Source organism: Colius striatus, chromosome 1, assembly GCF_028858725.1.
Source record: "Colius striatus isolate bColStr4 chromosome 1, bColStr4.1.hap1, whole genome shotgun sequence".
Lineage (NCBI taxonomy): Eukaryota > Metazoa > Chordata > Aves > Coliiformes > Coliidae > Colius > Colius striatus.
In genome coordinates, this window is record NC_084759.1 from 170,803,007 (window position 1) to 170,830,803 (window position 27,797).

The following is a 27,797-nucleotide window of genomic DNA, read 5'->3' on the forward strand; positions in this document are numbered from 1 at the left end:
CTAGACCATTTCCCTATGTGCAACATCCAACTGTCTCTTAAACACCTCCAGGGACGGTGACTCCACCACCTCATGGGCAGTCTGTTCCAGTGCCTGACAACCCTTTCAGTAAAGAAATTCCTCCTCATATCCAGCCTGAACCTCCACTGGCACAACTTGAGGCCATTTCCTCTTGTTCTATTGCTTGTTACTACGGTGAATAGACTGACGCCCACCTCGCTACAGCTTCCCTTCAGGTAGTTGTAGAGAGCAATAGGGTCTCCCCTGAGATTTCTTTTCTCCAGGCTAAACAGCCCCAGATCCATCAGCCATTTCCCATATGAGAAGTGCTCCAAATCCTTTACTAGCTTAGTAGCCCACGTCTGTGTCCTCTCCAGCACTTCAATGTCCTTCTTGTAGAGAGGGGCCCAAAACTGGACACAGTATTTGAGGTGCTGCCTCACCAAAGCTGAGTACAGGGGAATGATCACCTCCCTGCTCCTGCTGACAACACTGTTCCTGATCCAGGCCAGGATGCCCTCGGCCTTCTTGGCCACCTGGGCACACTGCTGGCTCATGTTCAGCTGCTGTCAATCAACACTTCCAGGTCCCTCTCTGCCTGGCAGCTTTCCAGCCACTGCCCCCCTAAGCCTGTAGGATTGCTGGGGGTTGTTGTGGCCCAAATGCATGACCCGGCACTTGACTTTATTGAAACTCATGGCATTGGCCGTGGCCCAGCCAACCAGCCTGTCTAGATCTCTCTGTAGAGCTTCCCTACGCTCAAACAGATTGACTTAGTCACAGCTGCCTTTTTGCTATTTATTTGCAAACTTTTCATCAGAATTCAGGACCTTGGATGGTATCCCTATTGCAAAGTGTCCCGTAGAATAATTTTCACCACAGTTCACCTACCCACTTGACATTTGTATATAACTGGAAGAAACTCTGTATGGAACACTGTAGTTGCAGGACAGATGTCATCAAAATTGAACGATGTCTATGTGCTTTTACAAACTTGGGGTCAACAGAAGCAACTGTTTGCTTTCCAGATTTTTTGACTTGGAAATATACAGGAAGTAAATAGGTTAAATTTCAGTAGGTGAATCTCTTCCTAGGAACATAGTTTTTGTTTTAACATGTATTTAGTTCCTCTCCATCCCACCTAAAAAATGTTTAACAAAATACTGATACTTTTTTTTCCCCTTTTTTCTTAAAGGGAAACTTAAAAGCAGAGTGAGGGATTACTGATTTCTCATCTATGAAGTTTAGAGGACATGACATAAATAAGCTTGAAAGGTGAAAAATAAACCATTGCTAGTATTAACTCAACAAACTCAGTTGTTTCTTACGGATTTGCAGCAGTGCACAGCAGGCTTTATCTGACAGATTTTGTGAGCTGGGATGAAATGCACTCAGGAGAACAATTGCAGCGATAATTTTGGATGAGCAAGTAAAAGTTTAGGTGCTAATTGGAAGGCATGAAGTCCTTTGATGCAAGCCTTCAGCCCATCTCTTCCAGCATTTGATTTTTTCTTCCAGCTGTTATTTACAGGACAAGTTGCTGCTGCTGTGCAGAAGGCTTTCCCACTCACTGGGAATATTTTAGAGAGCCTATACCACAGCGTGAGGTATCTTCCTCACATGGATAGTATCCAACGTGCCAATTTGTAACAGCAAAGCTGTTTTCAGAAACCAAGATGTCACATGGCACAACGTTCCAGGGTAAATGGTAGTGTGGGAACTGCTCTCTACTTCATTTTCCAGTAAGCATCATAGTGGCTTCTGCATCCATATTGTTTGTATCCTTTCACATATTTTAGCTAGTTCCTATGTTCTACTCAAAATACACCTTCTTCCCACCCTGCATGGGCAGCTCCCTCCAGTCCCTGAGAAGATGTGCATTCTTCTATCCAGGGGGCAACTGATCTCTGGATGTGGTAAGGTTCTAATTTGTCCTCTTCCCTGTTTTATTTTTTTTTCTGCTCTGCTGCTGCTATCAGTGAAAAAAGTGCCTGAGTCCAAAAGAGCCAGGCACAAGCTCCTTGTCTGCTTGCAAGGACATTTGCAGTGGCAGGGCTTCTATTTATTTTACTTGATCTAGATGCTGTGACTGTCCTTTGTGCAGTCCTGGCTGAGGGCTTTTGGCAAGTGCAAACCAGAGGCAAAGAGAGTATGACCTCCTGAATGCAAGGCAGTGGCAGTCCACCAGCAATGCTCTGTATAACTATTCCTGTCACAGGGAAGCTAATGAAAAAAATGACTTGCCTGACCCCCTGTCTTGGCTGCCAGCTTTCTGCCGTGACTGGACCATGAGAGCAGTGGTAGCACCTTGCCCCTCCTCAGGCTGCTGGCCTCGTGATTTCTGAGTGCTGACAAAACGGAACTTGGCAATCAGCTGCTGATATTTGTGTCAGATGTGTCACACGCAGTGCATTTTACCTTTCAGGAGACATACCAGACTGCACAGCTAGATCACAGTGGGGAGGCACAGGAGGAAAGGAGTAAAAGGAATATGAAGAAAATATGTGATGGTTGTGCTTACATATAAGCAAAGTTAAAGCATTACACAGAATGTAATTAACGTGATATAGGAGAGGCTGTAATTTTAATCATAGTCTGTGCTGCATATGGATCCATGCATACCATCCCAGACCCACTTGCCACGTTTTCTGCATTCTTGGAATACCTCTGCTGGACTCTGTCCCTAGTTTTTACTTCACTTCTGACTTATTCCTTGGATTTCTGTTGGCATCTTGTTACCTTGAAAATTCTCATGGTGTCTAGTAGTGTCTCTGAGTCACAGTGGCCAAGGAAACACTTGAAGCTTACCTAGTGAGAACACCACTGAAGCCAAGGGGAGTAGGAGACAATCATTGCCAAAGCAGGCTCGGGAAACAATTGTCTAGGGGGAAAAAAAGAAGTGAGATGTTAACCCAACAGTGGAGAAGCCTTTCCTTCAATTGTTTTGATTTTCTTCATTATTTTGATGGATCGTTGAATTTTTTTCTGCATATTTACAAGAATGTTTGCACGTGTACCAGTGGAGTTGAAAGCTGTCATGTTTATACTAAAAGAAAACAACATCAGACATTTCAGTTAATTTATGTGTAATGAATTATAAGTGAACATCTGGAAGTTAGGTGCAACTGGTAATGCTGTAATTTCCCATTTTAGTAAATCTTTCGAAATATAACACTTTCCTACTTATTCAGGGTCTTTTAAAAGCTAGATTTCTACCCATAAGTCACCTTTTTTGGTTTTAACCACAAGTTTCTTGGTTCATTTTTGACTGTAAGTTTTTTCTGTTTGATTCTGGAGGTCATCATCACCACATGCATCGGTGATACCTACGACAGAATGAGGATGATGTTATTATAAACAAGTTGGGGAAGGGGCTCTGTGATTGTTAACTCGTTTCATCTTTCAAGACAATGATATTTAGTGACTGTTTTTCTTGCTAGAGCAGATTCTCTCTTGCTATTAAGTTGTTGTATGTCGTGCTTTTGCCCTGTTTCTTGAACAGTTCTTCTAGATTTTATTGATATTGTGTCTAAACTCCAAGGGTTTCTCAGAACTTGGTCCTTTTACATTTTCAGATCAGAAAAATCCAATTATCTACACTTGAAAGTGTCTCCCAGTACATGTATCTTTCCTATTTTTGTCATTCTTTTTCCAGGAGGTTTCCTGATTGTTTGTTTTATAGGGAGGGCCTAACAGTGAGCTAATGACTAACAGAAAATTGATTATTGATATTAAAATGTTTCTTTTGGGATCTGGTGAATTTGAACAGAAGCTGCCTGGATGAATGCAATGTCTGGTGCAACTTCTTATTGAGACACTTTGCATCCTGATTCTTACGGCTGGACTCATCTCTTAGCTTGAATGTACCTCCCTTGCATTCTGCCATCTTGTGTTCGGTGTGATGTTAACCCAGTCTCGTGATCTGGGTCTATTCATGGGAAATATTGTCAAAGGATGGGATGGGACACATCCAAACAGCAACTCCCAATCTGTCTGTGTGATGCTCTGTGGGTACTCTTCGTGCTGTGCGGTATTGAATTGATGCTGTGTGGGTATTGAATTAAACTGAAAGGAAACACTTTTGTTTGGAGAAGGTAAGGGCTTGTGAACGTAAAACAACTAGTTTCTATGTGTGGTCAATGGAGGAGTGCAGAGAGTGATCTTTGTTCAAACCAGACAAGGTTAAGCCCAGTCATGTTGTTCCCTTGTATGAGTCTACATAGAAGACACTAAATAGTGGAAGTTATTCTTGTTAAATAAAGTTATTATTTCTAAATATTCTCTAACTCTCACAGAACTAAAGGTTTGTTTGTTTGTTTTAAATGGTAAAAAAGTGTTGATATGCAGTCTTGATTTCAAATGTTAATGTTTTTATTGGATACACTTTCTGATTTTTTTGGTCAACTCTGATTTTTCTGTTTTGCACTCTCTCTTCACCAAACAGTTGGGCTTTATTGAAGTATCACAATCTAAGGTAGTTTTCTGCAGAGTACAATAATCTAGTAATTAGTTCTGATGTCAGTGCTTAATATTTTTAATGTTAATTCTCTATTTACTTTTAAGTGCAGACGTTAGTTTACTAAAATGAACTGCCAATGTTATCTTTTTTAACCAGTATGTTAAGATTGTTTTTTGAGGGTTTTTTGTTTGATTGGTTTTCTTTAACTAATGCTTTAATTCTGCAAGAGAAACTATGATTGGAATTTGTAATCTTTTTTTTTTTTCATTTGGGAGTGAGTCATCCCAACCATGACACAGTCAGTAGCCCGTTGATCAAATAAATGTCTGAAATAGAGACTGCTGATTTTATTTTTGTCCACTTCATCTGACTTCTGATAAAGTAGGAGGATGTTTTAATTTAGAGCCTGTATTTATTTTGCCAATAGTTTAGGAAACCAACTTTTAGCAACTTAGCTTTTTCCGTGTCTGGAGGAAACAGCTTGTATCATCTATTGGAGATCTGTTCCTGTCCAAGCAGATGATTAATTCTGGGTGTGGGCTGCACAGATCTCTTGGTGGGCAGGGAATGAAGACATCATTTGGTCCACCAATAAGCAAATATTAAGTACTTACATTTAAGGCTGCATTGAAAGCATTTGGCTTGATATTTCTCAATTTAGTGTTGAATATTATAGCTCAAAATCCTCCAAGCTTTGAAGGGTGAGGATCTGAGATCCTACTAAGGTGACTGCCTGTAGGACATCTCACAGACAGCTGCAAGGATGTGGTCACCTCCTGGCTTGCAAGCAGTGGTATTTGAGCAGGACTGTGCTAACTCCTTCACTGCCTCAGTTGGGCTTACTGACTGCAAGACCTTTGCATGAGAAGAGATATTCCCCGTGGGCAGGAGTTCTGCCTGAACCCACATGAGTGAATGTTCTCATGCTGCCCTGGTGTTATTCCCCTAGTAGTTCTGATGAGATTTATAAAAACTGTTTTCCTTGTTTAGTTTTGCATTAATACATTGAGAAGATGGAATACAAAAGCTAAAGTAAGAGTTTCATTGCCTGATGGCTTCTGTTTGATCAGCAGTGCTCGTGTTTACAGAGATATCAATGAGTAAGCTGTTAGGGCACACTCATTGTGCTGGACAGGTGGAGAGCTGTGCATTTTTCAGACATGGTTGCTGCTGGCAGATGCTGCTGGAGGCTTCTTAATTATGTGTTAGATTATGCAGGTCCATGACAAGTTTGTCAAACAGTAAGATTAAAATTTCATTTAAAAATATCTTCTACTCCAGCAGAAAAAATTTAAACCTGTTGATAATTAACCTGGGTTTGCATGTTCTGATACAGAAGTCTCTTTTGTTGGTATACATGCTGCATTTCACAGTACAGGGATTTGGCTGGGTCCTAGCCTTAATAAGTCTTTCCCAATGGAATTTGCATGTAAACTCATTTCATGCTGGTACACAGGACATCACTCACATGCTGGTTAAAAAACTATCCAAATAACTCCATCAGCCAATTCATCTGGTGCAAATGAACTCCAAATGCTTAACCTCAGACATCATTTTACATATGTACAGTATTTTTTAAAAGAAATATTCCATGAATCTCTCATAGTCAGATCTTTTGACTTGATACTTGGGGTTCTATGTAGCCTTGCTGGCTGGGGGCTGATAGTGATGGCCTCTGGCTCTGAAACCTGGACAGGAATTCTGTTGTTCAGTTCATCACATCTTCAGTTATTGCTTCAGACAGACTTCTTTATTCATAACAGATCCTTCACCTGGAACTTCTGTCCCACATTTCAAGATTCTTTTAATATAATCCTTTGCCTGTTCTTAGCCAGCAAGAAAGTTGCAAGGTATCTCTTCTTTTTAATCTTTTCTCTTTTGGAGGTGATGTTATATAAGCACCAAGGACAGGGAGGATATGCCCATGTGATAGAATTATGGTTAACAAGATGAAAAACAGCAAATCATGCCTGAAAGCTTGAAATAGTCTGTGGAAAGATGAGAAATAGCAGTGTAACTTTCAAACAAACATTTTTTCATATACTATACTCTTTTTTCGCTGACAAGTTAATCCTTTCTGACAGACTTGGCAAGTGAGCAAGTGTCTCCAAGGCAGACACTGAAGATGCTTCATGAATTCATGTTATAGTTTCTCTGATATTGTTGGTCTACTCAAATAGTATTTTTAGTTTTATTCACACCTTTTTTTAACATTTTTGTGAGTTAGTATTTTGTTATCCAGTCTAAACCAAATGATGGGCTAGTGTTTCCCAGCATTATTGTTCTCACTTGAAGAAACATTTACAGGACCTAGACTGCCTGGAAGGGAGCTCTCTGGCTTTGAGAATACTTAGCCAAAAATCTTATTCCAAAATCCAGAACTCTTACTTTGCAATTTTATGGTTTTTTAAATAAAATTGGAATATTTTCTTTAGAGATGTGCAAAATACTCATATTCCTAATATTAAAGATACTATACCATTATATATGTACTTGGTTGAGATATATTTAGACTGTTTTGTCATACAACTTTGCTCACATAATATGATTTTTGGCTAAAAGTTTTAAATTGATGGGGTAAGGTGCTGCACTGACCTCTGTCTGTGTTCACTTCTACCTTGTGCATGGTATCACTAAAGAGTTCTGGTCCAGGAGGATGTTCAGTAGCAAAGCTAAAAGCACAGGGAAAATCTGTGCAAGATGGAAGTACAGAACTTTTTTTTCCAGTGCCAGTAACACAGCACTGTCTTTCCAGTAGACAGTGTTATCAAGAGGCCTGCTAGACCGCAGCTTCCGATCACCTCAGTGTATGCATTCTCTGAAGAGTCCTATAGCCAATTAACAGAAGCAAGAATGAACACAGCAGAGCATCAGCACCCTTTCCCTGAGATAGCAGGGGATAGAAGTGTTCTGTGTTAGACATGAAAAGCTGGATGAAAATGTAAACAAGTAGGAAACTGAGAGAAAGGCTCAATGACAGGGATCCCAGCTTTCAAATTAATTTTAGGTATTCTCTGTGTACCTGTCTTAGCAATGCATTGAGTTGCTGATAAGCACTCCTGTGTGTCTCTGAGATAATGCCTGAAGGTGACAAATGCCTGAAGTAGTCCATCCTCCACTGAGGACTGGTTTAGCAATGGCCACTCTTTTGTTGTGGTAAGATCCCAGTCTGGCACAGGTAGATGCTGCCTTGCACCCATGGTGTAGCTCAGCACAGGTGCTCAGCCTGCCCTGTTTGCTGATGATGTTGAGTGTCGTTCGTGCTGTGACATCGTCTTTGCTCTTGTGAAGGCTCTCTTAGCTTTACCTGGAGTTGTTCTTACAGACATAAGCTGAGGAAGAAAAGAAAATGAATCTGTTTCAAGGATGACAGGGAAAACAACTTGAGGGATCTGCGTCAGGCGGCCTCTGTGGAGTTTTAGGAAGATAAAAAGCCTACTCAAGAGGATGTGGAAATTGAGAATTTTGGGCCCTTTTTGCAAAGAGTAGGTTGAATTATGCATGTCAGCTGCAGCTGCAATGGAGAAAAAGTAAGATAAAATTAATATTGTAGGTTTCAATGTTCCTTCCAAAATAAGTACAGCCTAATGATGGAGAATGTCTTTTCAAGTGGCAGATGGCCACATTAAATCTCCAGCTGTGCCACCGTTTTGGAATTTCTATAAGGCACAGAAGAGGAGGGGGCAACTGCCTGTGGCGTGGGTTCCAGACTCTTCTAGCAAAGCTTATTTTTAACCTGCCTGACCTGGTCTATGGTGTGATGTACTGGACGACTCTCCCAGCTCAGCAAAGGGAGGAGTGCAGAGGTGGTGTGGGGAGAGGGAGGTGAAAGCTGAGGCTGCCTGCCCTGACCTTGATGCTGCCAGAAGCATCCCTGAAGTCAGGGAGCTTGGTTCAGCAGGATTCAGAAGCCGCTGTCTTGTGTTGAGGCAAGATGGGATGCTCAGCAGCATCTCCCAGTTCCTGCTGGGTTTTTTATTGGCATGCTTAACCTTTTAACTTGAAAAACAAAAGCACAGCTGCCTGTCACCCTGCTTTTGAAAGTTTGCTAGCCTCAGCACTGAAGGAATCAGAAGACTTTGAGCTGGAGACACAGTTTTCTTGTGTTCAGAACAAACGTAACTACTATTTCAGAAGCAATGTTACTTTCTAATGAATACAGTTGTTGCAATATCTAGAATATTTACACAGGAATGGCCATCTGTCTGTGTAAATTTAACAAGCTCACAAGAAAAGTAATCTTAATTTGTGCTTCTTGAGTATGATGTACCATGAGTCTCCTTGAGAAAAAAAATACATGCAGAAATAAAGTTAAGGAAATAAGGAAAGGCAAAAGGCTTTATCTTTTCCTAAAGATGTATGGCAATACAGGTATGTTTATATAAATATATATATGGAATGTGAGTATTGGGGTTAGAGGAAAATGCCTCTAAGGAGCATGGTAGAAAGCACAAATCAGAGGCAGTGAAGAGTAGAGGCAGGCAGTGGCATAACAGAAAGGAAGAACTGAGGGAGCTGGTGGTGAAGTGTGCAGAGAGGAGGGCAGGTGCTGAAGTAGATGAGTTTAGAAGCGAAGAAAGGTTGTTGGAGGATAAAGAAAAGGTAAGGATGGCTGGGGAAGTCTGGATAATTGTAAGGGAGGAAGAAAAAAGGCAAGATTGCAAGAGGGGTCATCTGTAGTCATGGAAAAGACAAGTGGGATGAACAGCATGAGGAAGCACAAACAGATTTCATGTATGAAATGTTAAAGAAAATTATTGGAATGGTGACTAGCAAGACAACTGTGAGACTATGACAATTTAAATAATCATTTCTAAACATGACAAAAACCCATTTACGAACACATGGAGTTACAGTTTATATTTGGGTGTGTTTGTAACTAGTAGGGTTAACCTTTAATGCTTGATTTATCTAGCATCTTGGGTAGATTTTAAGTTTTTCTTGCCTTTTGAATACACCAAATTGGTAAGCATTTATTTTGATACTATTTGGAGCCTTTTGTTATTTTCTATGCGAAAGAATACTTTCTAGGTTGTTTAAAAGATACTCATCAATGATTTTGAAGTTGCAAGTGTTTGAAGTCATTAGAATAGCACTGCAGAATATAAAAACTGGTGGAGGAAGATTCTTACATCTCAGAAATGAGAACAACAACAAACCCTCTGATCTGTTTCTTACCTCTGCAATGCAGAGCTCTCCGCAAAGCACCTCTGTATGATGACACTTCTGGCTTTACAGTTAGAATATCTAAGTTAGTTTCTTTAAGTTTTCTGGATGTAAGTAATCCACCTACGTTTTATGGCTGTTAAGTTAATCCCACTTCTTGTTTTCATACCTCTCCTGGTCTAGTAACATGTTTAGCCCAGCCATGAGAACTCATAAATTAACAAAGGTATATAATTGAAGTGTAGTGAACACAATGTTCAGAAGAGAAATGGTATTAACTTAATCCCTTTCCTAAGTCAATGCATCAGAATCCTCTCTTGCACATCTCTTAAATACTGTATTTTATAGGATCAGGTTACACCAATTTTCCCAGAAGCAATTATATTGAGTTTCTTGTTTGCTAAAGAATATACTTGAAGGAAGTCATTGATATTACCCATTTGCCATATTCTGAAAAGCACTTGGATTTCATTAGAATGAGTAGTATGAAAAGTGAAGGGTTCTTTTTGTCCAATGCATGATAGTTTATTAATGTATAAAATCAGAAAAACCCCCAACCCCACACAACCAGACAGGATTTATGTGAGAAGTATCGTTATTGACAAAGACTACTGTCTGACTATGTGTATTGTTCTATCAGTAACTAAACATCGTGTTCGTTAATGCACAAAAATGTTGTGACAATTTCTTCTTTTCATGGGAGAGCTATAGTACAAAGAAAAACACTCTGGAACTTTACACTTGCAAATATTAAGTTTTCCTTCTAAGTTGAAGTAGATAGTGTTGTTTTGCTTGTAGGTAACCATTCATGCTACACAGTCTCTGCTGAACATCTTGCTACTTTTCTCAGTTTGTCATGTGGGGAATAATTGGTTTTTAGTTTTTAGTGAACTTCCAAGAGTTACGTTATTCTCTTGTACTGTTAGTTAAAAATGTTTTGTAACAGGAAGCCAGTTGGTTTTGAAAAGTAAAGCTACCAGTAATGATTGCTGAAAAAGGTATAATAAGTATAAAACAATAAAATACTCTTTCCCCATTACTCGGGTGGTTTAACACTTTTTTTAACCATTAAATTATTACTGAGCCAATGAATACATTGTTTATAGTAATGATGAAATCTCTGACTTGGATGTAGAGAGTGAGAGAAAAAGGACTCATTTTTAGTATATGTAGCTTCATCCAAGGCTTTTGAATTTTTATTCATATCACACATGCATTTGTTCTTGTTTCCTAGGTAACAACATGTTTTACAAAAGCACATTTTTAACATGATAGAAGTAAGAAAAGTTAATCTCAGATAAGTATGGAACTATCAACATCTTAGCAAATCTCAAGCATTTAAAATCTAGATTTCATATTTCAGTCAAAGGTCTCTGTGTCTTTAAATATAAGTACATAGATTATGGAGTATAGAGGCCTATGGATTTGCTTAATTTTAAATAATAGCAGAATTATTAATTTCATTTAAGTTGTTCACAGCCACTTTTAGGTTCAAAAGTTATACCAGTCTCTGCCTTTATTCTCTATGGTTAATATGTATTTCTGCATATTTTGAATAGCTGAATCACCAAAAATAATGATAATTACTGTAACAGGAGATAAACATATAAATAGATGTTGATATGCAGATTAAGATTTCAAGCTTCTCAAAAAATGTTTCATTCTATTATTTTCTGCATATATGAAAATAAGATTATTTTCTTTTTCCCCCCGCCGGTGAGATACATCCAAAGACTTTTCTTCACAGCATTTGGGAACTGTGCTGGAGTATTCTTCTCCCCCTCTACTCTTCCCTGGTGAGGCCTCATCTGGAGTACTGTGTCCAGTTCTGGGCTTCTCGACTCAGGAGCAACAGATAACTTCTGGAGAGAGTCCAGTGCAGGGCCACCAAGATGATCAGGGGACTGGAACATCTTTCATATGAGGAAAGGCTGCGGGAACTGGGGCTGTTTAGTCTGGAGAAGAGGAGACTGAGGGGAGATCTTATTAACATTTATAAATATCTAAAGGGTGGGTGTCAGGAGGTTGGGACATCCCTTTTTTCTGTAGTAGCTAGCAACAGGACAAGGGGTAATGAGATGAAGCTGCAACACAAAAAGTTCCACTTAAATATAAGAAAAAGCTATTTCACAGTTCAGGTGAGGGAGCCGTGGCACAGGCTGCCCAGAGGGGTTGTGGAGTCTCCTTCCTTGGAGGTCTTCAAGACCCGCCTGGACATGTTCCTATGTGACCTGATCTCTAAAGGTCCCTTCCAACCCCTGCCATTCTATGATTCAGTATAAATAGAACTGTAATCTTGAAAGACTTTTACAGGTTTAGTTGTAGGAAGGGGAATACCACCTTTTTTAGAAGAGTTATGGGAAAGAAAAGAGTCAGCCAATATTTCACCTAGTAGTCACACTTTTCTTATACAGAAAATGACAAGAATCAATGGACCTTGATCAGGCAAACATTTTATTTTTTTAAGCTGACAAAATCAGTCACATTAGGTAATTGGTATTACTGTGGTCTCTTCTGCCAGTGATAGATTAATATAAGCAGTTCCAAGCTCTTCTCTTTTTTGGTCTTCTTTTTCATGACACATTTAACAACAGCTTATTTATAGTGAGGACAAAGCATTACATCTATACCTTAAAGGAAATCAGTGTTGATCTTAAGTTTCAAGAAGTACTTTAATTTTGCCTCTGAATATTCATATTCAGATATGAGAGAGGATGTCACAGAATTTTCTAACTTTATAATATCTTTGGTTCTTTTATTAGAGGATGTCACCTTAAGATTTAATTCTCCTCCATGGTCTGTGTACCTCACCTGTGGCTGATAGACTCTGTGAGATACAGAAAATAGGGCCATATTATCATACTTTCAGTGTGAAATTAGTTTTCAAAAACTTATACGGAATCAGCTGAAGGATTTTTCTTCCCTTGAATCTTTTTGGAAGATCTGCAGGCAAATTCCTTATGTGATATAACGAATCTCCCTTTATCTTTTGTGCTGCAAAGGCCTTGAAAGTTAAAAAGGGATTTAAAAGTGGCTTGCAATGATATTACTCTGTGTATTCCTCTTGTCACTACACACCATCAGCCTGATATTCAGTGGAGGTTCCAGTTTTGACAGTCAGCAGAGTGCCTGTGAGCCCCTCTGGGAATTGCTGAGGGGATAAGGAAGTATTTGAAAGTATTTTCATGTGCTGACTATGGTAACTTTCTCCACTGTCTTCCCCATCCTCCCACTCAACTTCACCCCACCGCCTTGTTTTTCAGGTGTTGCAAAATAATTTCTGAGTTTATTGGTATTAAATTTAAGCATGTAATACTGTATATATTTATTTATGGTTATGACCTGTTAGCTAAAATAAATGAGGCACTGTTCATGCAAAGAGGAGAAAACACATATTCCATCTGAAAATTTATTAGTGCTTTTCAGCCTTCAGGATTGCTTAAAAAAAAAAGCTGGAATGAACCTCTGGAGATTGTACAGTCGATCTCCTAGCCCAGGGCACTATCTTTGTCATTCCTCACAGACATTGTATCACAACGAATTATAGAATAATTTAGGTAGCAAAGAACTTCCGTAGGTCATCTGGTCCAGCCTGCTGTTCAAGGCAGGGCAACTTTCAAAGTGGGGTCAGGTTGCTCAGGCTCCGTATTGAATTGAATTTTGAATAACAAAGATTGTAAGTCTGAGTGGTATGCTCCAATGTTGTACCACCATTATTATGACTTCCTATCCGATCCCCCCGCTATCTAATTGGAATAAGTGGAGTTTCTGCAACTTGTGTCTTGCTTTTTGTCCTCTCGCTGGGAACCTCTGAGAAGTACTTGTCTCTCTCTTCTCCATAATCTTAGAAACAGCATTTACATTCTCTCCTAATATTTTTTTCTAAAGATTAGAAATAAAACAAGCTCAAGTCACCCACTCTCTCTCTGTCCATTACATGTTCCATCCCTTGGTCATTGTAGTGGCCCTCCACAGGACTGGCTTCAGTATGTCTATCTATTTCTCTCCTGGGGAGCTCCAGATGGGACAAAATGCTGCAGGTGCAGTCTCACAAGTGCTGAATTGTGGAGAACTTCACTTTATCTGCTGCCTGTGCTTTTACCGATTCAACCTAGTACAGAGTTGGTCTTCGTGTCCCCTAGGATCTACTGCAGGCTAATGTTTAATGTGTTGTCTGCTGGGATGCCTCAGACCTTTTCTGTAACGCTGCTTTCCTTTCCAGTTGGTGCCTAGGCTGCTTGATGGGGTTGCTCCAGCTCAGCTGCAGGACTTGGCATTACCTTTAATTTTCTTGGGATTTCTGGCAGACCATCCCACACTTCACTGCTCTGATCTGCTGAATGTTTTACTGTATGTTGCACCTGAATCTTGTGACATCTCTGTAGATAATGGAAAATAGATTTTCTTTCTTTTACATGGTCTCTGACATTTCTGTACTGTTTATTTTGTTTCCACTTCAGTCTCCTCTGTTTTCTTTTTTGTTTCTGTTTCAGATTAGGTTTCACAGATCTTTAATCTACGCACACTTTTTTTTATAAATGTAACATCTTAACTGTGGACAAAAGCATCCAGTTGAGGGCTTACAAATATAGAAGAGAGCAAAGAAATAAATTTGTCTACTTTAATCCTGTTAAGGAGCCCAATTTCTAAATAATGGATATTATGGAGCTGGGTTTACCTAATAAATGACTATGGTCGTCAGATGCTTTTCATGGTAATATTTTCCTAATCGCTTGTTCCTCATTCTCAGTTTATATAGCTGAATATTCCTTCCATTTCTCTCTATTGAAAGGCATTTTGTTTCTTTGAGATTATTAGTTTGATCTGTTTTTTTTTAAATTCTAAACTGCTCATCCAGACTGTTTACAGTTGGTCTAAGATTGACAAATTGTTGACATTTATTCATGACCTGCATAAATAAGTATTGAAATTGGACATAAAGGATTGAATATGTGTAATATATAGAAAGTAAATAATTGAATAGCAATGGATCCAAAAAGTTCCAAATTAGTTACTCTTCTGTTTGAACTAATTACAACTTTCCAATCAGTTTTACATTCACCCTAAGATAGGTAAACTTTCTTTGAGAAAGTTTTTACATCCATTATGTACATGTGAGAATATTTAGATGGTACATATAACATGTATTCTCTTTGTCTACATGGTTTGCCATGTTACTGCTGATATGACATGATTTAATATTTAATAATAAAGAAATCCCTGTTAATTGTTTGGTTTAGTTTGTTTTGCTTTTCCAGCTGCCTTCAAAGTGTTTTGTTTCATTTTTTAATTCTAGTATTTCCTTGAATAGTGATAACTGTATAATAATCTTCCTCTGCCTTCCTCCCAGTCTCTACTTGTTCTTTAAGACTGAAGTTGTCCTTTTCTAGTTATTTCATCTCTGTAAGTTCTCTAAGGTGACCACTAATGGCTTTGCAACTGTTGACTTACTACAAACCAAGCCATAGCTTCTTTAGTTTCAATAGTGATGAAAATCTACCTCATGCTAATGTAGTGGAATTATCAGAAGTCGCTGAGATTTTGTCTAGGACATCAGCTGCAGTCACTTGTCTTATGTGAACATGTCATGGACTCTTAATGACCACAAATTACATCCTTAGTTTTAGGGCCAGTTTTAAACTAATGGAGGAGTCTGAGTCATATTAACCGTAATTGTGACTGGGCAAAAGAGAATGAATTCTCTTTGTACTTAATGGATGTTGATGTGGCCATTAAAAAATTGTTTGGAAGAAGGCCTGCATGTGGCTTGAATGTTACATTTCTTCACTTGCAGTTAGGCCATTCATGTAATTTAAACATTATTCAGCTTAAAGTTTTAAGCAAATGTACACGGGTATTATCAAAACCCCATTTCTGGACAAATCCCTGCAACTCCATGGTGCCAATTTAATATTGTTTCAAATACTATGACTTCAGTTGTCGGAACATTTACTACTAAACTGCAGAGATTAAGAAACCCTTGAAAATATTTTCATTTGTTGAATAACTGTCCGTGTACAACTCCTGATGTTGATGGTACTGTGATATTTGGACCTTTGAACTCATATTGCCTATAGGGCAAAAGACCGTGGATGAGTAAGAAAAAGAAAGAAGCTATCAGGATGAGGCAGTGGTTCAGCATTATGCATAATTTCATGGTTTCATGGTGGTGTTGCCTATTGTGACTCCGTGGATCGCTGCGATGCATGGCTCAAAGTCAATGGTGCTCTCCTTAGTGCAAAGAACATTGTCTAGCTCTAATATCTCAATCCTATGCTAATTTCTTTTGGAAAGATGGAATAATTTTTTCACCTTGTATTTTGTGAATGGGTTTGTATTTTGGATTTCTTGTGTTTCATCCCATCTCTCTGTTTAGAAATATTAATTATTTGGAATCGTAGCCCACTCTAGAGTTTAGCTTCTCATTGCTCAAACACTCTGAACTCAAGATTGTTATTTGATGAACAATATTGCCACTACAGGACTTCAAAATACTGTAGAAGTGGGAAAAACAGGGGGGAGGGTAAGTGCTAAGAGTTAGTAGGGAAGGGTCTGGCTTTATCCAGATTTTGCCTTTTGACTTGCAAGATGTCTTTAAATTCTGTTTTCAAGCTTTTCTGCTGAGTTTCATATATTTTCAAATTGTACTTGAACTGCAAGTTGAAAAACTCATTTACTTGAGTCCAGGAGCTGCTGTTAAAGCAGCTTATCAATCAATGCCTTCAACAATATAGTTTTCAGAAACAGTGACGCAAAGTTAATATTCATTGTCGCATTTTTCCTTTCACCTCTTGGAAGTGGCATCAGAAAGGATCCTGGGAAGACTGGCAGCCTTGGCAGACAGGACCCATCTTATGGAGTCAAATTTAAATCCTCATTTGATAAGCTTAAATGTGACTCGTTGAGGTTATTAAATACAGCAGGTAAAATAAAAGACATAAATGCTCATAATTCATTAATGCATGCATTAGTATAGGACTTGATATTAGCACAACTCATGTACATACTGTTAAACAGTATAGACTAGTCCTCCTAAAGCAGATGCTTAGTCTTTCTCCAAAATTAATGACAGCAACTTTTTAATTCCTTTATTCTTGTTATAAAAAGATGGCACCATAACAGTTGTCAGCTCTGTAATGCAGATACACTGTATTAAAGAGCCTTTGTGTTTTTAAGGCCAAATCCATAAGTGCTTTTTCTCCCGCAGCTCTTGCCATTACCTGCTGTGTCTCACTCAGTGTACTGGACTGTGCTCATGAGTAAGAGCTAACACCATGGACAGAATCAGGAAAAGGAAGGAATTTCCTGCACCTGCCCTTCCATCACTGTGATTTCTTATAAGTGGTTGTAAAGTAACCCCTAAAGCTTGAATTAAGATTTGACAAAAATCTCCTTGAAAGCCGATAAAAGTTTTACCCACTGGCCTGAATAGATGATGGAGTTTAGAGAATTTATTTTTAAAAGTAACAGTAACCAAAAATTTAAAAAAAAAAAAAAAAAAAAAAAAAAATAGTGACCACAAGAATCTCGTCCAAATATTTTCAATTTTATGTCCACAATCAAACCATGGACAACTTAGATAGAAGCCATGACTGTGAAATGGTCTTACTCCATTCAATTGAGCTTCTGTACATGAGAATAGAGGCAGGAGGGAAAGAAAGTTTGTGACACAGACTATTTCCAGACATGGGCAGAATGGAGTTTGATTTTGTTCTGTGAAGAGTCTGATTTCAGACTAGCTGTATGCCCTGTGGGAAATCAGTTATTGGGATTTGTATGGGTGGGATAGAAATGATGGATCTTTCAGAAGATAATCGTTTGGGACAAAAAAAGAACATGCTTAGAGGGGACCAAGCAGTACTTAAACTTTTGTTTGCTTATTGTTTTCTTTTTTCCTGAGATATGCAAAATGCTTATTTTTCAACTTCTTTGTTTACAGTAGTTCACAACTCATTAGAGATCCTAAGTCCTTTTCAGACTTTTGCAATTCTTACTCAATTAGTCTTCTTATTTGACAGTTAGACTGAAATGAGTTTTCATTCTTTTAAAAAACATGATTTCATGTATTCACTGAGATTTGAAGTGGTTATAAGTTATGATGCCTTGTAACTGAACAGGATTCTTTAATCACAGAATCACAGATTCTTAAGGGTTGGAAGGGACCTTGAAAGATCATCTAGTCGAACCTCCCTGCCAGAGCAGGACTAAATAATGAAAAAGCTAGCAGTTGTATATATTGTTGTATGTATTTGGCTGTTTGTTCTATACAGTGGCTCTGGTGTAGTACATCACGTGCAGTAGGAGTATCAGAAAATAATAGCTATCCCTTAAGTAAACAGCTTTGGAATTTTTCCTTTAGTTTTCCCTTCAAAATACATGTCAGTGTAGACTCAGCCCATGTTAAAATACCACATTAACAAAAATATACAGTTACTTATCACTTCACATAAGGCCATATGTTTCCACTGCCTTCATAAAAAACAAAACTTCCAGTAGTTTTATCAGTGTATTAGAATCTCCACAAAAGTAGTCTACAGGTTTACTTGTTATGTTTTGGCACTAAAGTAATTCTAGGAGTAGTACATATAAGGGAAATTATCTTAACTTCTGTATTATCTCAGCATTTTTAATTTTAAAACTGATTTTTTCATGACAGTTCAAACACATGGTTCATTAATGCACTTTTAGTGACTCTTACTGATGATGCAGTTTGTAAAGTTACTGTAAAGTGAAATTAGACTAAGTGTGACCTAACTTTGCAGGTCTGCAAAATCTGTAATAAAGTCACTAGCAAATTAGACAACTTCATCCACCTGTGAAATATTTCAAGGTCAAACCTTTATTGGCTACAAGATTTCTAACTAAAAAGACAGAGGGTGACAGTACTTACAGTTTGGTAATATTTGCTTACTGAGCGTGAAATGAAATTTAACAGTGTGGCATGTCTACATTTGTAAATTTATTGTGGTTGTTTAGACTTCTTAGAAAATTAAATGTCAGGCTATCACCCTCAGCTTCCGGAGTGTGATCTTTAGGTCCAACAAAAAAGTTCACTTTTGTTTTCCTTCTTCTGATGAGTGTGAGATTATTTTCATTTATGTTTTTCTTAAGTAAAACAAAACTTGTGGCACAACTATATCTGAACTTAGGATGTGGCAATACAGGTGCAGCTGTGAGTGTCTGATGCAGCAGCTGTTCGTTTTCATAACACTCACTACTGCTGGGCATCATGTTCAGGTCAGTGGGACAGTGTGTGAGCTTTAGCTCTTAAAAGATCTGTAGATTGAGATCCTATATTATAGAAGCACATAAAGGCTGTGATCTCCACCTGAATATGTAGTGCATAGAACAATTTACCAGCAAGCCGATTCCAAGATTTGAGAGTGGGATGGTAAACTGTAAATATCCGAAACACCGTTTTTTAAATGGTTAAACTGAGACCTAAGATTTCTCTGAGGAGAAAGATCAATTGAAATTCTAAAATAATTTTATTTACAAATCAAAAATGTCTGTCAGTACCATGTGATACTCTGCAGAGTATGATGTAAAACCAGGGGGAATGCATGAGCATGTCTGCAGAGTTGCTTTAGTGCTTCTGAGCGAAATATTAATGGTTGAGCAATCAAAATGCCAGCAATTACCAACTCAGTTGGTAAAATACACATCCAGTCTGAATTTTCACCTTTAGAACTGTTGTCCAGCCATATATATACACTGAGGCACCTAAAAGAGTGAAAGTGTTGCTTCTTCATCTGGGATATCTGCAACTAGTTACAAAGCTCTTTATGACAGTGAAGTTAGCTGTGTCAATTTTTTCACGCTGACTAATAATAATTTATCTGGTCTGGTGTAAAATTTCTTTATTTTTTTCTTTTATCATTTGATTAGTGTTGGAGAAAACTGAAGTCTTCAAGGATACTGGTCTCTTGAATTTTGAGGTGATTAATTATGAGTTCTGCCACTTCATGCATTGCTCTTTCAGCAGTGTATTTATCTTCTGTGGCTTTCATAATTAACAGAGAGAAATGCTTGGCACTTCTTGAAAAGCACATTTTCAAGTTCATGTATTTGCTTTGTCTATATTTTCTTTATTAACCTTTTAGCAATGGCGTAAAGCACATTTTCTCGTTTTTTTTTCCTCAACGGAAGAAGGTGGATTTGCACTAGGAAACAAATTACAATCTGAACTACAGAACCTTCTCTGTGCCCTTGGGATGGGGACAGAAGGGAAGTCAAACCTCATCCATAAAGAGGTGTCAGCAGCTCTCATTTCTCATACTGCTGTTTGGCGTTCAGGAGATAGACTACCACACTAATGTTCAATGGGCCTTGCTATTGTACCAAGAGCTTATGGATGGAAGCTGTGATCCTTTAGTTCTGTGGACATGTAATACTTGGATCTCATTAATGTAAGGTTACATGTGAAGTTGTCCTTTTGCCTTTCAAGTCTGTGTTATTTTTACTTGGTATGTTTTATGGTTTCAGATTGTGGACAACAGGAATTACTTAAAACTCAGGATTTAAAGCAAAAAAGGGAACAACTGGGTATGGAGAGTATTTAGAGAGATAGAGAAGGGTTAATCCATCCAAACAACTGGGTTTTTCATTGCCATCATGTTGGCCTGTGCCTCTAAGGCAGTGGACTCCAGATGGATGGTTTAATTTGCATATACATTTACATAGTCTTTAATTGTAAATTCACATGATCATACTGGAGAATTTGTCTGTAGGTGGCTTTTCCTGACTGTTGAGACAGATTTTCTTCTTATCAGAGCTCACCTGAGAGAAAATCTTTATATTTGTCCACTATATCTTGACCTTGATAAAACATACGGGGTGCAGGTTGCAAATCACATTCTGGATGTGTGTGGTTTTTTCCCACAGGGGCTTTTTCATTGCTCCAGTTTCTAGTTGCAGCCTTCCCTGTCAGATTTCTTTCCTGTTGCCCATCCTTTGTTGCTTTTAACCACTCCTTCCATTTATGAAACAAATTACAAATGTTTCTTGTTGCAGTAGTTTTTTGATCAGAGAGATGCACAATACATGACTAGTGGATGTTTTCAATAATGAAACACAAGGTTTTTACTGCTCTCAATAGACTACTGTTATTAAGTATTAGTAAGAGAAGAGGTGGAACACCTGTCCTGTTGTCACTGGGATGGGCGCACAGATACTTCCCTGCACCAAGAGTTTGTAAATCTAAACTTTTCATATGCTATCTCTGATACAGAGAATTGAAGGCAGAAGATGGGCAGAGAGGAGGTTTTACACATTTGGAGGTTGCTTCTTTCTAGTGTTCCATATCATGCTGACCCTTTGTGTTTTAAGATGAATCATCTATGGGAAAATGTGTGTGTGAGTAATTAGAGCTCACTGATCAATGAGGCTGTGGCCATGGATGATGGGGAAGAGCCTCAGTGAGTAGGAAAACATGCACCTATGGGAAAATTAGCAGGAGGCTTTTCCGCAACCATATTTGCTAATTTCATGAGGTAAAAGAAACTAAATCCATTTAATGTCATGTAATAGAAAGTCTCTGGCATAAACTTTTACATTGAAAGAGAGGTTCAGCAAGCTCTTTAGCTTGGAGTAGAGGAGACTGAGGGGTGATCATTAATGTATAAAATATGTAAAGGGCAGGTGTCATTAGGATGGAGCCAGGCTCTTCTCAGTGATGATAGGACAAGGGGTAATGGGTACAAGTTCGAACATAAGAGGTTGCAAAGAAACATAAGGAAAAACTTTTTCACTGAGAGTGAGGGAGCACTGGAATGGGCTGCCCAGATGGATTGTGGAGTCTCCTTCTCTGGAGACATTCAAAATCCACCTGGATGAGTTTCTATGTGACTTACTCTAGGAGGTCCTGCTCTGGATACCACCTGATAGCCTCCCACCTATCTGGTAGGCTCCCACCTACCTTCACCCTGTAGTCTCTGTAGTCTGTGGTGTGAAGCCTAAGAAAATATTTTGATGCTTTTCTGCAACAATGTCATTTAGTGTATTTGCTAGGTATTTTTGTTCAAGTGAGCTGTAATGCAATTATTATTTCTTTCCAGTACTCTAGGTACATTTTAATTATGGTTAGAGTTGAAACATGCGGTTTTTGAAGACTCAAAAATTAGGGAACTATAATGTATTTCCCTCTGTAAGGAGTAAAACCCCTATCCATATTCCAAACCATTTCTCCATATGTATTTCATAGTTGATTTGAGATACACTTTGTGCATAAAATAGACAAAGTATGCAAAATCTTGTTAGTGTTCCCTCTAGCCATTCGCTTTAGAAAGATGAAAACACCTTTAATTCAGAGTCCTCAAAGAATTGTGTTCTAGTTTTAGTATTTTAAAATACCAGTCTACTGCTTCAGCCCTTGAGGGATTTTAAATATGGTTAGAGTAGTATTCTGGATAGCTTTTCTTGTAGAATGATTATTGGTGTCACAAAATATTAAGCAAACTCAACCTTTTTTTTGTACTTCATTTCATTTAAGCTGCATGTCCTTGGTGGTGGTCAAGTTAACATTTGTTTCTGCATATTCGTGTATTCTAATTAGTCACTTATTTAAAGTCAAATAGGCTAGAAAGAGAAGAAGAAAAATAGAATGTATGCAAACTACTTCAGCTGAATTGAAGGAGGAAAAAAAAAGCTTCTCTTCCCCGAAGCATACATTCTGCAGGAAATTCAACTTGACAAGTGACCCTTTCAAAACAGTGCTACAAAGACTACAGCATTCTGCGTATATGAGAGGCAAGTTCTTGTATTAAACCCACGAGCTGCCCCACAATTCCCTCTAAATGAATGTAGCCCCTTCCTCTGTCCTTTGTGTTCTACTTTATCCTTATTTACTGCACTGACATTCATGGTTTTATGTGCACACTTACATGTTAGAAAATGTTGCAAAACACGAAACCATGGGGAATGATTATACAAAGTAAAGTACCTATGATAAAATACAATGAAGGACTTCTTGAAGTACTTGCTGGCTGTTGCAAGTCTCTCTTGAAAATGTGTGCATTCATTTACAAAAAAAAAAAAAAAAAAGAAAAGGAAAAATATTTGCTAGTTAATTTACAACTAGGTGACAGAAAAACTGAACTCCAGTTCTTAAGTCTAGCGTTCTTTAATTCAGGAGCAGAAGACAGCAATGGTCTATGCTTCTATGTGAGCAACAAATAACAAGAATGTACGAATGACTTGTGAAACTGAGTGCAATGCATTAAAATCGGAGCAAACTGTTCATTTAGCAGTATATAAAAAGTATCAGATGTTAAAAATAACACTCAGAGGAGCAGTGTCTTATCACCATCCAGTTCTCATATAGCAGCATTCCAGAGATAGTGTACTGGTTATTCTGCATTTTTTTTCTACTGTCAAATGAGAGATCTGCAGTGTAAAGTTTACTATGTCCCATGCATTTGACGATCTCTTCAGGCGTCTTTAGGAGGAGCACAGAACTTGTGTTTGGAAGCTTGCTTCAGACAGAGGTGTTTTGGGTGGTACAGTTGTACCCTAGAGGAATGGTGGGCTGGTAGTTTCTCCTCACACACAATACTGACTTCATACATGACACTGCTTCTGCAGGTACAGACCATATATTCTTACAGTGCTTAATAACTTGTAAATTACACACATTTGATAATTTTCAATTTGATAAGCTCACATTTTACACCAAGATATTTAGGGCAAATTTTGAGTGGAAAATTGCAGCGTTAACATGAGCAATTATGGCATGTAAATAAACATCTGCTCTTGAAAAACTAGGTCAGACAAAATGATACTGTAAGATGAATAAGGGGAACAGTTCTTTCATCGATTATTGCTTGTCTCCAGAAACAACAACAGCAGATTATCAAAGACATCCCTCAGTTGAAAGGACAGCCAGAAAACAAACAGTCTGTTCTTCCCTTTTGAGGTTTGCCTTATCTTTATCATTAAGGGCTTGAGGGGAGAGGGGAAAAGAATTCTTTTCCTTCTTTGGCCAACCTCCAAGACCTGTTTATATTCATCTTAATTTTTGTACTGTGCATTGAAAATTTTGTGGGGTTTTAACTTGAATCAGGTGAGTATCTGCGGCTGCCATTGTGGGCTCTATTTATGTGGTCACCTCTCCACGGGAACATTCTTTCTCCCAGCAGAAAGCTTTTAAAAGGGACTGCCCAGAAAAGCAGAGGGAGACACAGGAGGATTCTTCCATCTAAAATGTTTTTCTTCTAAACACCAGAATGTGCTAAGGAAGAAGATGCAAAACACTTGCTTAGAACTGTTAATATTTGTTGCCAGTTCCACTCTGTATTTATAATACCCAATGTTAGAGAGTCTTGCTTCATACACAGGCTCTGGTTGCAAAGCATCATGTTTGCAAGCCCACTCAAATGGAACTGCATGTTAAATATTTACTACCTTAACCTTAGTGACTTTTCCTTGGAAACCAAAATGGTTTTTTATATTGCTTTCCTCATATACTGGAAAAAGTGCTGTAGAAAATAGGTATGCCAGGTTTACCTCAATAACTGCATAGCTAATCTTGTGCAAGTAAAATGTTGAATGTGGGTACTTAGCATGATGAGAGACCTAAACTTTACTACGGGTACAATGGCAAGTTAAAGCTTAAATGCTGATATCTATCTTCTAGAGAATTATCCATGACTGCAAAAGCAGCTATGCCTCAGCTGAACTATTTGAAAAGGACAGTGTCTTAATGATATAGTTGTCTTATTACTGCCGTGAAGTCTTTTCCAGTAAGTCACTGACCTGAGACAGATGCAATTTGATGGAGTTACTTGTCAACTTACTGATCAGAATGGCAAATGTAAATATTATCTAATTGGTGTTACTTGGCAAACTTCTTATTACTCAAATCATGCTAGAAATATTCTTGCTACTTCTAAGGAAGCATGGGGAAAGGATGAGCCAAAGAGCATGTGACATGTTTACGTTGCAACTTCTCTTGTGGCATTATAACACCAGAAAGTTGATTCTCCAAATTCTAGTTCAGAGGGAGCTTCAGAATATCAACTGACACCTAATTTTATGACCTCTGGGTGTAATTACCCTCCTTGTCATTAAGGGACAAAACTTGTCATCTCTGATAGTTTGCGTTTAAAAATTTGAAAGCCAATGTTTGTTTCTTTCTTGGCTCCTCTAATAAAATCAGTATGCCTTTTTGGAACTGTGGTATGCCTCTGTTATGTTTCCACTTTTTTATTCCTTTTCAAACAGAAGGTTACAGGAGCTATGTTTATTTCCATGAAGGAACGAGTTGTTTACCACAAGCAGCTGTAGAAGGGTGAATCCCAAGTAATGGAGAAAGCAGTAGTTAGCTGTTTGTTTGAGTTTTTTTCTAACTACATTAAACCATGTTTGTGAAACAGAATTCTCTGCCTATACCTTTGAAAGTAGGACTATGATAAAATATTTACAGCTATGGCATGAGGAGTAGCTAACAAATGTCTCCAGTGCTCTCAGCAAAACAGTAGAGGTAGTATGCAATGCATATGAAACATAACTTTGGTTCAAAAATCTGTATGGTGTAGTAAAGCACTTAATACTCTGACTCCTATTAATATATAAAGACGTTGCCTTCAGTTATGGTATTTCCGTCAAGAGAAGGAATCACCCTGAATACCAGAATCTTTTAGGGCAGGAAAAGTCCTACCAAAAGCTCAGCTTGTTCTAGATTTAAAATAATAAAAATGCTGAAATTATTTGTCTCTGCTGTTTCCATTTATGCAAAAGGAAAACAAGTGTATAGTTTACATGCTAGTAAGACTGTGTCAGCTTGAGTGTTAGAAACTGTGGGCCTGCTTCTGCACCTTTGGTGTGGGAGATGGGGCCTCTGCTTTGTACCAAGGAGTTGGTGGAATATTGTAAAGAGCAGCAGAGCTTAAACCCCCTGTGCTTATCTGACGAATGCTCATACTCTCCCCAATCACTTCATGCTTTATATACACACATTACGAAAAGCACAGACCAATAATACCATTTAGTACATTTTTTCTGCTTTAGTACATTAGCAGTATATGTATGTGATGCACCTCAGGAGCAGAGGTAGAGAAGGGAAGGTCCATTGCACAAGGTAATGACATGCTTTCCAAAGCTCAAAATTCACCCAAGCTTAGATTTATTCTCAGTAGACAGTGGCCAGGAAGTCAGTCTACTACATCTGATGCTTACAGTGCTAGCTTGAGATCATTTGATTGCTCCTTTGTCTGCTTATTTGCCAAGTTGGTCTTGTTACAGAAAGTGTCCCTGGGGTGTGCTGAGGACCGGGGATGCCACTTCTCTGGCAAAAACTTCTTCTGCGGCAGCGTATTTAGCAACAGTGGTACTGGAGAAGGGTGTGTTTACTTGACGAAAGCCAAGTGTCTGCTTCATTCCAATTTTCAGCTCTGAATTTAGAGGACAGTTTAAAAGTAATAAAGTTTTACATTTTCTCCTTTTCAAAAAGTAACTATCATTTTAAATTGAGCGTTATCATGTAACTTTAGGGAACGATGATGGCTGCAAGACTTCTGTATTCAAGATAAACGTTTCTGACACCTACAAATAATTTTTTGCATATCTGTCAGGGAGAGTGCTCTACAGGAGCAAATACAGCATCAAAACAACATCTTCTTCTCTGAACAGAGAGAGTGCTGCCTCTGCTGTAGGCTAAGTCTGCTTCGTTTTCATGTTTCATGATACTAATGTAATATCTTTGCTACTTAGTGGCAGAGCACAGGAAAGACACGTGAACTGAAACCTTTGGAAAGTGGAGTGATCCCTTCTTAAAAGATCCATATAAAAAAATTCTTGTTGTTTTTATTTTTGGTAATATGCCTGTAACATTCCCCTAAGGTATTTACCCTTATGAAAGTTGAAAGCTGTGTGTAAAAAACAGACTTGTAAAAAAACATAATCTCTTTATAGAAGTTACACTAAAAATAATTCTGGTAGTGGCCTCAGGGTGTTCATCAGCTAGCGACAACGGCTGCATTTTCACAGTAGAAAAGCAGGGGCTGGTAAGGTCAAGGAGGGTAAATCTGTATTCCTGTGGGGAGTATGGTAGGAGCATCCAGAGTTATTTGAGCTTTTATGGATAAAATGGGTATGTTTTTGTGCCAATATTGTTTTAAAATACCTCAGAAGCTGGAACAAGCCCAAAGGAGTTCCAGTGCCTGCTTTCAGTCTGCGTTTGTTTTAGGATCCTCAGACAGTAGGTCTAGCTGACCTCTACTGAAAACTTTTCCATGTTTCAAAACTAGAAAATCCCGACTCATTTCTGATCAATCTTTTCATAGTTCTGCTGAAACAGTGATAAATTGCAATCCTGGCCTTTTGCTTTACTACTTCTTTTATGCTTTTAAAAGCAGTGCCCTGGTTCGCTCTTGCAAAATAATGACTCACTGAAATGTCTGCATCACTAGAAATTAATCCCACCTCAGCGTGTTCTTCATTCTTCAGATGACGATCCTGTGAAATCTGTTTTACAGAAAGGCTCTCTGACTTATCAATGGTCATAGGTGCAAAATGGTATCTCCTATGAGCATGGGTGCAGGGGACTGTGTTCGGCATGTGGTTTGACTGAGGTAACTGATTCCGGACTTGTGCCAGCAGACAGGAGAGGTCCTCCTGGACTAGAGACCTCACTTGGCTCTCAGGAGAGTGGCTACTAAAAACCCCTTTGTGACAGATGTCAACGTGATAGGAGTCAAGCAGGCACTGCTTTTGTTCTTGTGTGGCAGGGAAACTTCATCAGATACACAGATGAAATTCCAGCCTTATCTTAGGGAATGCATGTGAGATTCAGGCACACAGCAAGAGAAGAGCACCAGTGCCTTTTCAGGCTTTTTGCTCCTGTCATCCTATGAAAAAGTCTGTCATACCTTATTTTTTAAAGTTTTTAAAACTCTGCTGGGTTTTTAAATGAGTATCGTGGTATGCTTGTGATGTCGCTTCCTTTGTTTGCCTATTGCCATATAGCCTGGCCAGCTCTATAGGAGACCTGTCTGTGGAGTGCCTTTTAATGTTTAGATCTAGCAGTGATTAGAATACGCTAATGCCCAGTGGGTATATGTGTCATTTTTTAACAGCTGCCGAGCTTTCTCCCTGCTGCTCCAATTAACACATTCAACACACACTTGCCGGTGAGTGGGCTGTGTGTATGGATTAAACCACTTTGCTATTTATTCAT

General features: G+C 38.5%; 1 protein-coding gene and 1 pseudogene across 1 annotated transcript in view; one reads left to right on the forward strand and one right to left on the reverse strand.

Annotated features, from left to right (window-relative positions):
- Window positions 1–27,124, reverse strand: LOC133629615 (uncharacterized; annotated as a pseudogene).
- Window positions 1–27,797, forward strand: part of GRIP1 (glutamate receptor interacting protein 1) — a 323,990-nt gene that overhangs the window by 69,834 nt on the left and 226,359 nt on the right. The gene's annotated exons all lie outside the window — the stretch shown is intronic.